Here is a 9,247-nt window from a genome sequence, read left to right on the forward strand (position 1 = left end):
AATGTGCGTGTAGTTCATGATGTTGATGAGGGTGATCAGTTAGAGGACATGTTGCATGCGGTTGAGGATCAACTTGATGACAACCCTTCAATGCTTGAGAGCTTGTTAAGTGACTCTGAAAAGCCATTGTATGAAGGATGCACCAAGTACACGCGATTATCCGCTATTCTTAAGCTATATAACTTGAAGGCGGGTCATGGTTGGATTGAAACTAGTTTTAATATGTTATTGGAGTTAGTGAAAGACATGCTTCCCAAAGATAATTAATGTTCTTCCTGATAGTACATATGAGGCGAAAAAGTCACTAAGCCTAATGGGTTTACCTTATGAGAAAATCTATGCATGCCCTAATGATTGTGTATTGTATCGAAATCAATACGAATCATTAGAGAGTTGTCCAATTTGTGAAGCTTCACGGTACAAGAAAAGGGAAGGAGCAGTACCAGCGAAGGTTTTATGGTATTTTCCTATAGTACCAAGGTTCAAACGATGGTTTTCAAAAGCAGAAGATGCAAAGAAGTTGACATGGCATTTCAATAGTCGAGTTGACGATGGAATGCTTAGACATCCAGCTGACTCTCCGCAGTGGAGATTTATTGATGGAAAATTCCCTGACTTTGCCCAAGAAAAGCGTAATTTACGCCTTGCATTGTCTACGGATGGGTTCAAGCCATTCGGTTCCTTGAGTAGCACATATAGCACATGGTCAGTTATGCTAGTGACCTACAACTTACCTCCTTCATTGTGCATGAAGAGAAGGTATATGTTCTTGTCGTTGTTAATTCAAGGTCCAAAGAAACCGGGCAATGACATCGATGTGTTTTTGACTCCACTTATTGATGATTTGATTATGCTTTGGGAAGAAGGTGTTGAAGTGTTTGATGCTTATCGCAATGAGAATTTTAATTTGAAAGCAATGCTATTTTGCACTATCCAAGATTTTCCGGCGTATGGCAACCTTTCGGGGTACACTGTGAAGGGGAAAACAGCTTGTCCCATCGGTATGGAAGATTGCAAGGGAACGTGGTTAAATGCATCTAAAAAGCATGTCTATCCGGTTCATCGTCAGTTTTTGCCGCCTAATCATCCATATCGCAGGAGAAAGAATGTGTTCAATGGGCAGCAAGAGTTTAAAGGGCGATCAAAAGTCGTCTTAGGTGAAGAGATATTCGATAAGGTGAAAAATATTGACATCACATTTGGAAAGAAACATAAATCGGCCCTTTCTACGCAGGGGTTCAAAAAGTGTTTGGTTCTTTGGCGGCTTCCTTATTGGAAACATCTTTTTTGTGAGACATTCACTTGATGTTATGCATATTGAGAAGAACGTGTGTGATAGTTTGATTGGTACCTTATTGAATATCAATGGTAAGACTAAAGATGGCAAAAAAGCGAGGGATGACTTGAAGGATATGGGAGAGGTGAACTCCATGCTATTGATAATGATAAAGGTCGAACATACTTGCCTCCTGCTGCTTACACTTTGTCAAGAAAAGAGAAAATCGAATTTTGTGAAAGCTTGGCAGGAGTGAAAGTGCCCGAGGGTTATTCTTCTAATATTCGCAACCTTGTGAATATGGAAACCTTGAAACTTGTAGGCCTAAAGTCACATGATTGCCATGTTTTGATGCAACAGTTATTACCTGTGGCGATTCACTCAATTTTGCCTAAAGATGTTCGATTTGCAATTATCAGACTATGTTGATTTTTTCATGCGATTTATAGCAAAGTCATTGATCCTAAAGAGTTGACTACTTTGGAGAATTAAATTGTTTTAGTTTTGTGTCAATTAGAGATGTACTTCCCTCCATCATTTTTTGATGTTATGGTTCATTTACCAGACCACTTAGTTAGAGAGATAAGATATTGTGGTCCGGTTGACATGAGAAATCAGTGGTGTTTTGAGAGGCAAATGAAAACCTATAAGGGATATGTGACGAATGCTTTTCATCCGGAAGGTTGTATAGCTGAACGACTGTTTTATGAAGAAGTTCTTGCTCATACCGGTGACTTTTTTTTGAATTCAAAGCGGATAGGGCTTCCTGTATCTCGTCATAGTGGAAGAATGGATGGTGAGGGGACCATAGGTCGAAAACAGCGTGACTTGTCTTATGATGATTGGCATAAGGCGCATTCATACATTCGTCATAATGAGGATGAAGTTATGCCATATGTGGAGCAACACATGAGTTACTTGAGGAATGGTCGGGATTAGATAGGTCGTTGGGACTACTAATCCTAACCAAATTAGAAATTTATAATACCTAAACTTACACTAAACTAGTTAGTGGCAAGTAAAGGGTCGAACCCAAAAGGACTAATTGTATCAATTTGTGCTAATTAGACTACTAGGAAAGCTTGTGAGATAGAGAGAGGTTCAACTAAACACAACTAAGAACAAATAACTAAAACTAGGGAAAGTGGAATCCAATTACATCAATACATTCAATAACATCATACAATTAGATGAAAATGACCTTGATTAGGAACAATCAACACATTTAACTCACTCTCGCACAATTAAGCATGTTAATTATCCTACTAAACTAATTCACTCTCGTGCAACTAGCCTAGCAAAGGTATGGAAGAAATTAGGGCTCTCAACCAACTCACTCTCGCACAATCGATTGAAAGCACAATTAAGAACATAGAATCAATTAGCTAGAAAGATTCTAATCCATAAAAGCATCATCCATACACAATAATCAAGAAACAATTCCATACTAATCACAATCAATCATTCAATTTATTAACATAACCTTCATCCATTTCCCTAGAACAAAATCTAAGATAACATAATGAAGAAAGACAAGGAAAACAAGGTAAAATAAGAATAAAAACAAGATTAAACAAATAAACTAATTAATCTACTCAAATCAATAAACAAAAAGCAAAAACTAAGAATTAAGCAAGAAATAAAGATGAGAGAAAGTTAGAAAATGCTCATTGAATAGATGAGAAGAAGTTCCACAAAGTTGCTACTTCAACCTCTCAAAAACTCCATGGAAATCTAAGATTTCTCTCTCTACACTACTCCTAAACCTAAGAGAGAGAAAATAAAAGCTAAACTAAAACTAATCTATCTAAAATTAAATGTTGATTGAAAGTTTTCTTGAAAATGACCCAAAGAGGGTATTTATAATACAAGCTAAAAATAATAGAAAAGAAAATAAAAAGAAATAAAACTAAACTTAAACAATTAAAATACTAAACTAAAAACCAAAAATAAACAAAACAACCATAAAATAAAATAAAAGGAAAATGAAAAGGAAAAAGAAAAATCCCAAAATTCCCACCCAAAACCCACGAAAAACCATCAGACTACCCATTTTCTTTCACTTTCGAATTCCCCTGCTCCAATTCAAGCTTTCATCACCAGCAATCATAATCACCACCGTAAATCAACAGCATCATCATCTATCGTGGCCGTCCAATTTTCATTAAAAATCACGTGAAGAGCTCGTGATTGACCCACAATTGCGCGCCCGCACAGAAGTCGCGCACAGGTCGCGCAAAGCTTCTGCCTCGACTCTGATTTTGGACCCCAATTTGTGTGCTTTCTGATAGGGCTGCGCGGCCGCAGTGGAGGCTTGATACTGGTGAGTTTGGGTGTTGTGAGTTGCGCGGCTATTAGGTGAGTAATTTGGTGGTGATTTGGGTGGTTGATTGTGGGTGAAGGGCGGGTGGTTTAATTGGTGTTGCGGGGGTCGAAGTGAGGTGTAATTGCTGGCGGTTTGGTGGCTGCTACTATTACGGTGGTTTTGGCGGCTGACGGAGTGCGAGTTGGCTGGGATTGGTGGCGAATTGCGTGGCTGAAGGTGGGTGGTGTTTGCGTGGGTTTGGTTGGAGGTGGTGAATGGAGATAAATTTGAAGGTGAGTTGGAGGTGAGGTGGTGAATTGGTTGTTGATTGTTGTTGTTGCGAGTGGAAACAGGGGAAGGGCGTGGTTCAGGTGGTTTGGTGAATTGAGGTTGGTGGTTGCGTGGCTGTGGAGGCTGGTGGTTATTGCGGTGGGCTGATAGGTGGTGTTGAAGGAGGCATGGCTGGTGCGGGTTTTGGGTGGCGCTTGATTGGAGTTGTTTTGGTGGTGTATTAATGGTGGTTTTGGCGGTGGACCTCGGACCTTGAACCCGATCGACCACGGACCCGAAAACACCTACAACCAAAAACAACACGAGGGGAATTTTAAAAGATAAAATAAAATAAAATAAGATAAATAAAGTAAAATAAAATAAGATAAATAAAGTAAAATAAAATGCTATATCTAAAGAAATAATAATATAAAATGGAATAAAATAAAATAAAATAAAACAAACTAGAAACTAAAAGAAAATAAAATAAATAAAATGAGAGGACCGGGAAATTATTAACTAAAACTACAAAAATAAACTAAAAACTAATAAAAACTACTGAAATACTCAAAATAAAGATAAAAGACGAGAATAAGCAAATAAAAGAAATAAAGAACAAAATGGGCTATATTATTGTAAAATAAGCCGGAAAGCAACTCAATAAACACCTTAAAAGTGACATAAAAGTCACTTATCAAGGAAGTGCAACAGAAAGGCAAATGAGAAATCATTAGCTGCCGAACATAGCAAATCATTCATTAGTTGGTTCAAATATCAAGTAATAACAGAGCTAATGGATTCTTCTACTTTAATTTCTGATCGATTGAAGAGTTTGGCATTTGAGCCTAATTTCAATGCCACTTACTATTCTGGATATGTCATAAATGGTTGCATATTTTACACAAGGTTCCAAGATCAACAAAGTACTATGCAGAATAGTGGTGTTACTTTAGAGGCCAAAGCCTTGCATTTTGCCAGTGCTAAAGACAAAAATCCTGTGAGTGGTTTGATGAGGTACTATGGGGTTATTGAAGAGATTTGTGAGTTACATTACTATACTTTTTCAGTACCTGTTTTTAAATGTCAATGGGTTGATAATAACAATGGGTTCGAACATAGTGATTTTGGGCTTACATTGGTTGATCTCAACAAATTTGGTCATAAAGAAGATCCTTTCATCTTAGCAAGTCAAGAAAAACAAGTGTTTTATATGACTGGCCCAATAAACAAGAAAATGTCAGCAGTTATAACCCCGAATCCTCGACATATTGATGATGATTATGTCGATGATAGTGTGTTAGACAATGCTTATGTTACGCGAAAGGTACAAGGACATATTGAGGTTGATGTAGCCGATGATGTTTCAATATATGTAAGGGATGACCACAATGAAGGCATGTGGGTTGAAAAAGAAAAAAAGGGAACCAAGCGAAAGCGCGCTAAAAAATCTTAATAGGTGTGTGACAGCTCATTGCCTTAATTCTTTGTGGTTGTTACTTTATTTTTTCAACTTGAATTATAAATGTGTGCTTTTATCATTTTAATAATTTTATTGCTTATCTAAATTTCTCCATATTAGTCATTATAGCATATTCTGTTTACTTTTTGGAATTGAGTTTTTTTGTTATGAAATAACTACTCATGTCACTCTAAATTTTGACCTTTTGTGTAGTAGCAGGATGGCTCGAAAGAAATCGCAAGTGCACGCAACGGACAATTCTGAATGCGAGGAAGAAAGAGGTCGTACTGTGCTCAGAATGGTTGGGAAAGCTATTCAGGTTGGCACAAAAATCCCTTTACAGTGGCATACAACTAGGAGAATCCCTATCGGTGTTCATAGAGGTCATTTCTCCACCTACATTGGTGTAGTTGTCCGTGAAAAAGTGAGCATCACCTACAAAAAGTGGTGAGACCTGCCAAATGCACTCATTGATGATTTGTATGACAATATTTCGGTATGTAAATAATGTTTTTATGTTTTAAAGGAAGAGAAACTGAATTATATATTGATACTTTTAAATGTGACGAATGTCTGAATTTCTTTTGGATATAGAGGGGGTTTCATGTCCTTGAGGATCGCAAAGGTTGGATTATGAAACAAGCTTGCGTTCGATGGAGAGCTTTCAAGACTAGATTAAGGCTCAAGTGGTTGTACCTGAAAGATGGAACAATCAATAATTCTCCACCATTGAAATATCCTTTCATAGCTAAAGATGATTGGGAAAAATTCATTCAGGCTTGTAATTCTAGGGACTTCAAGGTGCAAGTTCATTACTTTGGCATTTATTATCTTTATTTTTTTTGTGTACATTTAAAATTTGTGTGGATTAACTCTGATATTAAATATAATTATTGCAGAAATTGAGTGAAAGAAATCGTGAAAGTTCGAAGAAGAGGACCTCAAAATATCGAGGTGGGAGACTTGGCTATCAATATTTTGAAGAAACAATTGTAAGTATATGCTAAACATTTTATAACTACTTTGTGGTATTAGTGGTGTTCTTATTGTTGTAACCTTCTGTTTTTTACTTCATATAAACTTAATACTAGCTGTTCTAACTAAATAATAATCATGGTGTTCTGTTTTTACCTTTGCCTCGCTGCTTAGCTTAATAGTGCTCATTCCTCACCATGCTCTTTCATGTTAATTTAATAAAAGAGTATATAGAGAACGCAATTGATAATTTTAGAAAATTTGAAATTCTTTGTGTTTCAGCTATATTTTCTATTTTTATTTGCAATGGTAGGAAAAAGAGCTGGAGAAGCAAGGAGTACATGTTTCATACGTGCCTCGGCATTTGATTTGGATTAAAGCTCATTCTCATGTGAAGAATGGAGTTTTAACTTTTGATAATCCTGCAGATAAGGAAATCCATGATGCAATAGTAAGATATATTAGCATTTGTTTTTGGTGTTTTCAGTCACTAAGATTATTATTTGGGCACTGATATATTTTTTTGTGATAATTTCCAAATTAGGTTGGAGACGCAAGTTAAAAAAGGTGAAATACATGTTACAGGTAGAGATGACATCTTAGCAAGAGCGTTGGACAAGCCAGAACTGGGTGGTTCTGTTAGGGGTGTTGGATCTGGAGTAACTAACACAAAGTACTTTGTGTTCAACAAACCACCTGCACCTAGCGAAGTCAATGCTAAAATGAATGCGATGAACTCAAAGATGGCATCTATGATGAAGTAGCAGAATTTTATAGTGTCATTCATGATGTCATGCTTGAACCAAGAGCAATTGAGAGCATTCATGGCTTGTGGTGCTCAACAAGGTGTTTTTAGTGGTGACACTGACACTGCAGGTTTAGGTGGCCTACTTGGTGTTTCTAGTAATAATTTCTGTTTTGGTGGCAACTCCAATGGTTCTACAAACCAAGGGGCAGGTGGTATTGTGTTCAATGATGCTCATATAGACAACACTTTTGGTCATGAGATCCCATTGACACAACTCTTAATTGGAGGTATGGAACGCCATGATGGTAAAGGGCCACAATTTAGACACGATTCACCAAGGGATTAATCTCATGAAGGGGACTACTATGCACATGAAATTGAGTCAAATGCAGAAGCTCATCATACAAACAGCCTTATTATGCATCAGCCTCATCTTCAGAACCTAGAGACAGAGCCATATCGTGTCCAATGGCCTGAGATGAACCATATTGATCAATTTGCACATACCACAACCCCAGCACAGCTAAGTCAAGTAGTGGACATCATTAGCACCCATACATTTCCCGAGGTCAGCCATACTATGCACATATGTTTATGTGAAATTTTAGCTATGTAGCTTTAATGGTATTAGCAGTAACCTTATATCTGCACATATTATGAGGTTATGTCCTTCCTAATCAGAATCTGAAATCTAGCATAATCATCAGAAATTGAAGTTCAGAACTGTAGATATGAACTGAATTTTAGAACCGATAGTTTCAGAACTGACCTGAAGATCAAAACTTATATATGAATTTACATTGAACCACCGAGTCTACACCATATACTATGTTGTGACAACACTTGTGTGCTGACTTTTAGGGATGGAGTGATTGTTGCTTAGCAATTGAGGGAAGCGACAAATCTCTACAAGTTGTTGCTAACGGAAAAGTCCTCATAGAAAGCAGCACCGAAGTTCTTGGCAATCATAACACATCGTTGCCCCCTGGTCATCGTCGAGTCACCATTACAGAAGATATTGTGCCAACTGCTCCTCTGCCATGCCCAAACGATGAATTTCTTTTTGTATGTCATGCTAAGAGATCTTATACAGCTTGGCCTAATCATTTGATTTTCCCCAAAAAGGTAGTATTCTTCCTTGTTTTTAAGCTGTTGTCCGCTACTGTCTTTAAGCTTCTTCATATTTTTTTCTTTAAGCTACTGACTGTTGTGGCAGCGGCAGCAGCTTGGTTTTTCGGTTCCTATCCCCTCTTAGTTTTTGGTGTGTTGTTCCTTGCATTTTTTATGATAGTCTTGTTTTATTTTTAATGTGAAAACATATTATAAAGGCGAACAACCAATCAGATAAAGAAGTTGATGTGACCACGCCATCTCCACAATCTACATCCTCCCACGCATCAACAACTCGTAAGTATGTTATTACCGACAAGGATCGTGAGAAGGTGACATCTACTTTGATGCGTGTTATGAGAAAAAAAAGCTATGAGGATGCAAAAGACCGGCGATACCATCTCTATCACTATTCCAGAGAGCATGTTTCTTAATGAAAATGGGTTAAATGTTTCACTTGATTACGAAGACCTGCTTGATTGGTGTTTCCAAAGGGAGGTTGGAGAATCGCAAATGAATATATTCATGAAGTAAGTTCACCTCCAATTTAGTTTCTAATTACAATGTGGAAAAATTTTGGTCCATTCTCTTATATATTTACAACTTTTGATGGGATAAGGATCTTGAAAGAACATTGTCACAAAGAAGGTATCTCGGGAATGTATGGGTTTTGTGACTCTAATGTTCTATCGCCTTTGACACCAACGACAAACGAACAAGTTCGATCTAACTATCTAGCTCGTGTTTTTGGGTGCAATGAGGGGAAGAACTATAATCAGCTATTCTTTGCTCCTTTTAATGACAAGTAAGTATAGTTCCTTTGTTATGTAATTTTGTTACTTTGATTGTTATTCTTGTTCATTATTTATGCTTTAATATATGTAATTTCAATTTTGTTAACCTGATTGCTTCTATATTGCTATGCTATGCTATTTTTACTAATAAATTCCTCTTAAAGAAAACAAAGTCAAGCAATATTGCTATGTTAAACAGTTTCTGCCCCCTTTTACATTTTGTTGTTTTTCTTATCCATTCTTCCTTCTAAAAGTGCCTTGCTGCTGGCTTAGTATGCATTGGACGTTAGCTATTATTAGTCCAAGGAAT

At 37.0% G+C, this 9,247-nt stretch overlaps 1 long non-coding RNA gene across 1 annotated transcript; it reads left to right on the plus strand.

The window, feature by feature from the left end:
* Positions 1 to 7,904: 7,904 nt before the first annotated feature.
* LOC145578819 (uncharacterized) lies at positions 7,905 to 9,005 on the plus strand. Its single transcript, XR_014098932.1, has 3 exons — positions 7,905 to 8,158; positions 8,362 to 8,673; positions 8,763 to 9,005. It is a non-coding gene; the product is annotated as an uncharacterized LOC145578819 (long non-coding RNA).
* Positions 9,006 to 9,247: the final 242 nt, after the last annotated feature.

Source organism: Chenopodium album, chromosome 1 (assembly GCF_948465745.1).
Source record: "Chenopodium album chromosome 1, dcCheAlbu1.1, whole genome shotgun sequence".
Taxonomy (NCBI): domain Eukaryota; kingdom Viridiplantae; phylum Streptophyta; class Magnoliopsida; order Caryophyllales; family Amaranthaceae; genus Chenopodium; species Chenopodium album.